General features: G+C 33.1%; 1 long non-coding RNA gene across 1 annotated transcript; it reads left to right on the forward strand.

The window, feature by feature from the left end:
* The first annotated feature begins 496 nt into the window (after positions 1-496).
* On the forward strand, positions 497-1,258 carry LOC131611953 (uncharacterized). Its single transcript, XR_009287249.1, has 3 exons — positions 497-670; positions 750-843; positions 950-1,258. It is a non-coding gene; the product is annotated as an uncharacterized LOC131611953 (long non-coding RNA).
* Positions 1,259-8,560: the final 7,302 nt, after the last annotated feature.

Below are 8,560 nucleotides of genomic sequence, written 5' to 3' on the forward strand. Positions count from 1 at the left end.
CAAACATGCAATGCAAAACACAATGGAAAATAAAAAAAGATTTCCTTGATTGGATAGTATTCATAATTTTATCTATGATAATGTGTTTCTTGATGAGATAGTACTCATAATTTTATCCAACATAATTTTGATTCTTGTTAATCATAATTAAATGATGTGTTTCACCTCCAATTTTTTTTTAAAAATTAAATAGATACAAAAACGAATATTTGTTAGAAATTTGTGAAAGTAATCAATGAGATGACTCTTCCAATAACAATAGAAAGTAATCAATGAGATGACTCTTCCAATAACAATAGAGGGTGGCAATCGAAATCCTAATCTATTTTGTATATAAAATAGTAATCAAAATATGTAAAAGAAATCACCAAAATACAAAGAGTGATACCTATTGCCTATGATCAAATGACATTCTATAATTCCAAAATAAGACTTTATATAAAAAAAATTCCAAAATAACTTGTATATAACAATGTTGTTGTCCAATGTATATTCGTATAAAAAACTTTATAATGGTTCAATAATTCTATGAAAAAACATAACCCCTTTCTATCAAATGTTGTTAAAACTTTACTTAAAAAATAATAAGTTCTAATGATTATAACATATTTTAACTCTTTTATTAACTGCTCTAAAGGGGGCAAACAAAACAAATTGATCTACCTAAGTGGTAAAAAAAAATTATTTATTTTTTGCGTTGCAACATATTTGTCACTATAAATTAATGATAACATATTCTATTTGTTCAGGCAGTGAAGGAAAAAAAAATGGCTACAAATATCAAAAATATGTGTACTAAGATTTTTTTACTTTCCATATTCTTTCTTTCAATCGGGGCAAAGTGTAAACCAGTTTATCTCTACTACTTTTTTTTTTTAATTTTTTTTTAGTTTTTATTAAATATTTTATCTCATTTTAATAACATTTTTTATTCTATTTTTATTTGCAGATTTTTATAAATGCAAAACTATTGATGATTGTCCAACCGCTTTCCACCCGTATTTAATTTTTAAGTGCATCAACAATGATTGTATGTGACGAATCCGGAGATCGAATGAGGGGAAAATGATTTCTTCAACTAGAGAAAATCTAGGAAAATGATTACGTATATTCCATGTTATATTTTCACTTATTTTGTTTTATAAGTTCATGTCCCTTGAAATAATGGATTTGTGCTAAAATATGTTTTTAGTGATATCAAATGTTGGACTAAATATTATGGAAGTTATCTTTTCTCATTCTCTTTTAACATTGTATGTTTACTATGAACTACATATTTTGCATGCATTAATCATAAAAATTGAGACATGGTTAAAATGAAAACAAACTTTGAAGATCTTTCTTTATGTTTTGTAAACAAAATCTCGACAAAATATTAAATAGTAATTCTGTGTATTATTTGTTTTGATCTCCTAAATCCTCTGCCCACAAACAATTTATATCTAATTCATCTCACCTCGATAAAAAATTGTTTATGGGAGGGAAGTTTATAACGTCATAAATATGGCTGCAAAAATCATAATATTTGTAATACCGTATAATAATAATAATAATAATAATAATAATAATAATAATAATAATAATAATAATAATAATAATAATAATAATAATAATAATAATAATAATAATAATAATAATAATAATATTAATAATATTAAAATATTAATAATATTAATAATAATAATATTAATAATATTAATAATAATATTAATAATAATAATATTAATAATAATAATTATATTAATAATAATAATAATAATAATAATAATAATAATAATAATAATAATAATAATAATAATAATAGTAATATAAAAGTTATTATAAAATGTTAACAATACACCTAATTTCATCGGTATAAGGTTGCCTTAAAAGAAAAATGAGATAAAATAAATAAATTAATGGAGTTACATGAATATTAATTCCACTTTTAAATCCTAATACATAAGTATTTGATCTTCAATCAACCATCATTCCTTCTCACCAATCTTGAGTTACTTTTCCTTAAAAAATTTGATGAATAATGTGGGGTAATTAATGTTGGCTATATCATATATTGTTGGAAATATTACCCCAAGGAAAGATTCATTAATAATAAATTTATTATTGGGTCCCTATAAATATGACAACCTTCAGTTTTAGTCCCTACAATTTTTTTTTTCAATTTTTGGTCCCTATAATATTTTTGGTCCTTATGGCTGGTCCCTCCCGTTAGAATTCACTAACGGTGAGTGACGTGCCATGCCACATGTGTTAATTTAATTTACACGTAAGAAATTTGATTAATGAAAAGGGAAGGGGGGTATGTTTTCAACCCTAATTTCATTCTTCTTCATCCCCTTTCCTTCCTTAGCTTTGTTCAGTCGTCTTCCCCTTCTTCATCGTACCTGGCTAAAGTCGTCGTCTTCTTCTTATATCGTAACCGTATATTCTTCCATAAGCATCGTACCTGATTAAAGGTTCAAGCTTTCTGCAAGTTACCATGTCATCTTCATCAAGGAGAACGAAGGCAACAACGTTTCAATCCACAAGTGTGAGTTATCGTCTAGGGAGAAGGTGTGCGTGTGACGCTCAAATGATTTCCTATAACTGTAAGAATGGACCTAACAAAGGGCGCCTTTGGAGATGTCCGTTTTGGCAAGGTAAGGATACTTGTAACTTATTTATATGGGATGATGATATTGCATAAGGAACCAATGTTTCTGAAAGGTCAGATGAGGAAAGGATTAAAAAAGAGAGTAAGGTCAGCAAGGTTCTAGCTGTTGAAACTATGAAGGAGTTGTATGAAATTTCACAGAATAAGAACAAGAAATTGAAGTTGAAGATACATTCAGATGCTATGTATGGAAAGTTGAAGTCCTGATGTATTGTTGTTTATGTAATGTTCAATATGTATTTTTTATGGAAATGTAACTGTTGAATTAGTGTAATGGAAATGTAACTGTTGAATTAGTGTATGGAATATTAGTGTATGAATTAGTGTAATGTTGTTGGTTTTGGTATTGGGTATTTATGTAAGTTTGATTTATGAATTGCAGTGTTATCTATGAATTGGATAAATTGTTGTTGAACATTGTGGTGTCGTTTTTTTTACCTCCCCGTTTCACTTGGGAGGACGGCACGCTAAGCCCTTCACGCGAAATTTAGAAGGAGAGAAGCACCCTTGTGGGTTGGATTTTGTTTCAGTTCTTCCTACAATAGCACACGAACTTTTTAATTATCCTACGAGGAGGAAGGGGAAAAAGATCTCAAATAAACCCTATGAGTTTGCTAAGTGTGGGGATTCACCTAGACTAGAAATTCTGGAGTCCGGGAGGTCGATTATACATAGGGAAGGTTTTAAGCACCCTACATATTCGTAGTACTCTACGGGAACCTTCTCTGTGTCTATGTGTTTGTGTTTGCTGCTAATTGATTGGGAAAGTTTCTCCTCTGTGTTAGGAGAGAGAATTGAATTGAATTAAAAGACAGACTGACTGACTATTTTTGGTTTTTTAATTAGCTCACTGAGATTCCTTGTGAATCTCATGCCTACATATCCCTAATGGAAGTCAGAGCTTTTTGTAGTTCGGGGAACTAATTAGGAAAATTAATTGTTTTTGGGTGCCTTGCTTGAAGCTCAAGGTTGAAGCTTGAATTAAATCTCTATTTACAGTAAAGAGACATGAAGTCATCTTTACAGAGAGGTATTTCTACTATTCCACCACAAAAATTTAAAGTGACAGAAAAGCTGAGTTTGTTTCATTAAGAGAGAGACCTTACTTGGTTGTGTACAAGTATGCCAGTCACATGTCTCTTGAATGAAAGATTCTCGACCAAATTAGGGAATGTTGTACAAGTTTGGGGATGTGCCAGAGCATGCCTTTCAGAGTCCTAAATGGGAGAATGTTTGAAATGATTATTTGTTTATTTGAATGTGGTGAGATAGGAGAAATATCTCTCTATAGAGATAAGTTATGTCTATCTACTGTTTGAAAGATTTAATTTTTAGCTGGCTTGTATGAGGCCCAAGCTTGAGGCTTAAAAGGTTTTCTTTGACTCTGGGAGATGACTCCACTGGGAGTTAACTTTTTTGACTGATTTGTGTTATGTATGAAGCCCAGAATTGAGGCTAACTCTAGTTGGAGAGTGTTTATTTTGTTTTTGATTGAAAGGTTTATTTAGTGTTCTGTACAAAGCCCAGAATTGTGGCTGACTCTACCTAGGGAGACTCTATTTTGTGCCTTGTATGGAGCCCAAGGTTGTGGCTGACTCTAGCTAGGGAAGACATTGTTTTCTGCCTTGTATGAAGCCCAAGGTTGTGGCTGACTGTTGAGGAAACTGAGTATGAATGACTCTATTTTGTGCCTTGTACAAAGCCCAAGGTTGTGGCTGACTCTCTAGGGAAAAGATCCTGAAGGTTAGGAATCTTTTGACACAGGAAATGATGTTTATTTGCCTTGTACAAAGCCCAAGGTTGTGGCTACTTGATGGAGAAGGACTCACTGGGGAGACTCTATTATCTGCCTTGTACAAAGCCCAAGGTTGTGGCTGACTCTGGATAGGGAAATACCTATGAGTAGGGTTTTGACTCTAAGGGGAGTATGTGCCTTGTACAAAGCCCAAGGTTGTGGCTGACTCTTAAATGGGGAAAGATCTACCAGTGTGGGATCTTTTGACTCAGAGGGGACTACTCTGTTGAGGATTACTCTATTGTTTAGAGACTAAAGGTTGACCCTTCTGGGGATTGTGCTTTTGTTAAGCAAGGAGTGATGAAGGAAAGACCCAGGTTTGAAGATTGACTCTACTAGGGAACTTGTTTGGGTGATTCACCTATACTCTATTGAGGAGTTTTTGAAGGTTTGAAAGATGATTTGGAAGCTAATCCTTTCCAGGGAATTTGGATTTTTTAAGGAGATGATTTTGGAGGATGACCCTTTTCCAGGGTTACTCAGCTGGAGATTTTATCTTTTGAAAGTTGAATTTTTGGAGGCTGACCCTTTCCAGGGTTTTTGTTAAAATGAAGGAATTAATGGAGGCTAACACTTTCCAGGGAATTTGGATTAAGATGAAGGAATTAATGGAGGATGACCCTTTCTAGGGGTTTGGATTAAGTGTTTTAGACTTCTTGTTTAAAGCCCAAGATTAAGGCTGACTCTGACTGAGGATAGATAGATGTGGAACCGAGACTTTGCTAAGGAGGAAAATTACTGAATATTGAGAATAAAGGTGACAGAGACTGTCCATGTCTCTCATTCCAAAAGGTGAACTCAATGCTGAGATTGAGACATTCTTAGCTTGATTAAAGTCTGGTTTAAAGAGTAGAAGAATCTCACCAGGGTAGGCTAAAAGGTGACTAAAGACCTGTTCCTATGTTTATAAGAAACCTGATGGGTCCTCGTATACAAGCTCAAGAGGAAGGTGGGAATATGCTTTTAAGAAGCCTGTGGGTCCTTGTATTGTAAGCCCAAGAGGAGGCTAATCAAGGGTCATCGAGGGTCTTTGTTATAGCACAAGAGAAAACTATGTGGTTTTGAACTTATTTTGGCTCTAAGAAAATGGGTAAGAGGTTTTACCGGGAATAATTCCTCTTGGGTGGATGTGCCCTATTTTTGTTCTAAGGCTTTTTTCAAGATATTTCACCGGGAATAATTCATCTTGAGGTTTAAACTAAAGATCTCTAATTAGGAAAGAGCCTTCACCGGGAAGACATTCTCAATCCTAGGCCATAGTCCTATAGTATATATATATATATATATATATATATATAGTTTATCTGTCCTAAGGTTGTACTCAGACGTAGTTCTAAACAATATATATATATATATACAGTTTATATTTGACAGTAATTTAAATGAAAGCTTGTAAATTGAAAGCTATAAAGCCTAACCTGGATGGAGTGGAGGCCTTTGAAAGATGTATGTACAAAGCCTTACCATCAGCTTGGTTGTTTATTGGCAACAGTTGAATGTTTATTGGAAACAATTTAATGTTTTTGTTTTGAAAACAGAAGAAGTGAAGATGGACACTAGGTCACATAGGTATCTGAAGAGTTTCACCGGAAATAATGCCCTTCAAATACCAGAAGAATGTTTTGAAAACAGAAGAGGAGATTTTGTAAAGAAATACAGTTTTTGAAAACAAACTATGAAAAGAAAGAAGGTGTTGGGTCTTACACTATATTAGAGGCCCATTGAAATGATTTACTGTTTATGAAAAATAGTTGAAGAGATTTGAAATGATACAAGGTTTTGTTGTCTGAAAACCTTGATCGTCAGTTTAATCGAAATTTGAAACCAGTTTGAAAATTGACAAAAAGTCAACTTAATTAGGGTAAAGACAAAGTCTATACCTAATTAAGACCTAAATGATTAGGGTTTTATCACAAAAATATTTACAGAGATTAGGTTTTGAAAATCAAGAGAAAACTATAATTTAAAGTATTAAAACATACTTAAAACATGTGATTTTAAACCTGATTAAAATATATTAAAATAATATATTTTTTTGTGATTTTTTTTGGATATTCTCAAAATAGATATATTAAATGAAAAGTGTGTGAAAAATCAAATGAAAATGATTTAATTTGATAGGTGAATTAATTAATTAAAGTTGTGAAGAAAATAAAATGGAAAAAGTGGTAAAAAAACGGTTTTGTCTCCACCAAGGTTTGAAGCCACGCCCTTGAAGTCACCAGTTCAAAATAACACCACTGGGCCAACGCGCGCTTGGTGACAAAGTAGTGACCCTAAGGAAATATATTGGTTATCAAGTGTATAGAGCAAAGAAAAAAATAAAATCAAAAGGTCTGGGGCGAGGGGGATTCGAACCCCAGACCTTGGGCACGCGCAACACACAAACTCACTTTACCAACTGGGCTATAACGATGTATTCGTTATATGAACACCTAATAAAAATATATTAAACTCAATCATGAATGTTTGAAAATGGCGCGCCAAACACCATCTTCGTCTTCAACCTCTAGCTCATGGAATTTGAAATTCCAACTCTCTCATTTCTCAACCAAAATGGATTATGTAAACATCAAACTTGCTCTAAATTCTCTCACGATTTCAAATATGTGACTAACATAAGCTATAATTAACTATAACTAATGAATTATCTAAAACACATGAAGAACCCTAAAAATTGAAAATGAAATTAAATGGCTATACTGAAGAATAAATGAATGATGATAGAGGGTTTTTAATCCTCTGATGATGCTGAGTGAAATGGTATTGAGTTTTAGCAAAATAAGTGCATGAATTAAAGAGGTGGAGTTCAAAAACTTACCTCTGAAACTGAAGGTCGTGGTGATGGTGGAGAGCTTCTGGCTTTGAATGAATGATCACAAAAGCTTCCTGTGACCTTGTTGATGCTATCTGGGCACTTAGATTGCTTTGAAAACCTCTGAATTAATCTACTCGACCCCTCTTGCTTGAGCTTTAGGTAGAAATGAAAGATGGTGTTTCTGCACTTACAGATGAGCTGCGACCATCTGGATAGCTTCACTACACCTTAAGGAATGTGTCTGAATTCTTGGACTTGCTTGACACCTTCTGGATTGTTCTACAGATCTCCAACTGACTTTGCTCCAAATTGAAAGTGAAGATGGTGTTCTTGCACTTACAGAAGTGTTGCAGGTGCTTGGATCACTTCTAATGGACCTCCTTGAGATGTTTGAACACTTAGTTTCAAAGGAAGAGCTCTGGTTTGAAGAACCCGAGTCTTCTTGCCAAATAACCTTTGAAAAACCTAAGTGTGAGAGGAAGAAGGAGAAAGCAAGAATTGGAGTTGCTTTGGTGTGTCTATTACTGAGGTATGCTCTTCTATTTATAGGCAACAAGCTCGGTGTAATTGCAGAGAGTGAGCTTGCTTAATGAGGTAATTTTGGTTTCTTGTCCATGAAGAAATTCAAAGAATCTCCAAGATGCAATGATGTATTTTTGATACCACTCCCCTAGCCCTCGGTTTTGCTTGATCTTAGGGGACAATTTTGTTACAGAAATGTGCTCCAATTGGTTAGGAGATGATTCCTTTGGTGATTCACCCTTTTGCCATAAATTCCCAAATGTAATAATTACATAATCACATGTCTTTGTTTTTGGGAATATTATTCAATCCTTATGCAATGATGTAAATGGATGCATGGCATCTCTACTGATATGTTATGTATAATGTAGCATCAATTGGTAGAGGCATTTGCACAAATTTGCAAAGTTCCAAATTGTACATGACCTATAATTTCTCTTCATGAGCCCAACTTTGAACAAGCATAACTCTTAGCTCAAAATGAATTTGGAGAAAGTTGAGCATAATTTGGAAAGCCCTTAACATGTACTTCAATTCACTAGTTTGGAGTTTCTTCAAAATCATTTGGGAAAATTGTGTAAAATGGGCCTAAAGTTTGAAGAAAACTAGGTTAAAAAACAATTAGAAATTTTTCTAAGTGTTTATGACCTATAACTTCTAAAGCTCATATCTCTTAAATGATTGATCTCTTGAAAAAGTTCCAAAGTGAAAAGTTGTTTTATTTTGCAAGATCTACAACTTTCATGTTGGAAGTTTTTTAAGTTGTGTAGGT

This window comes from Vicia villosa, linkage group LG6 (assembly GCF_029867415.1).
Source record: "Vicia villosa cultivar HV-30 ecotype Madison, WI linkage group LG6, Vvil1.0, whole genome shotgun sequence".
Taxonomy (NCBI): domain Eukaryota; kingdom Viridiplantae; phylum Streptophyta; class Magnoliopsida; order Fabales; family Fabaceae; genus Vicia; species Vicia villosa.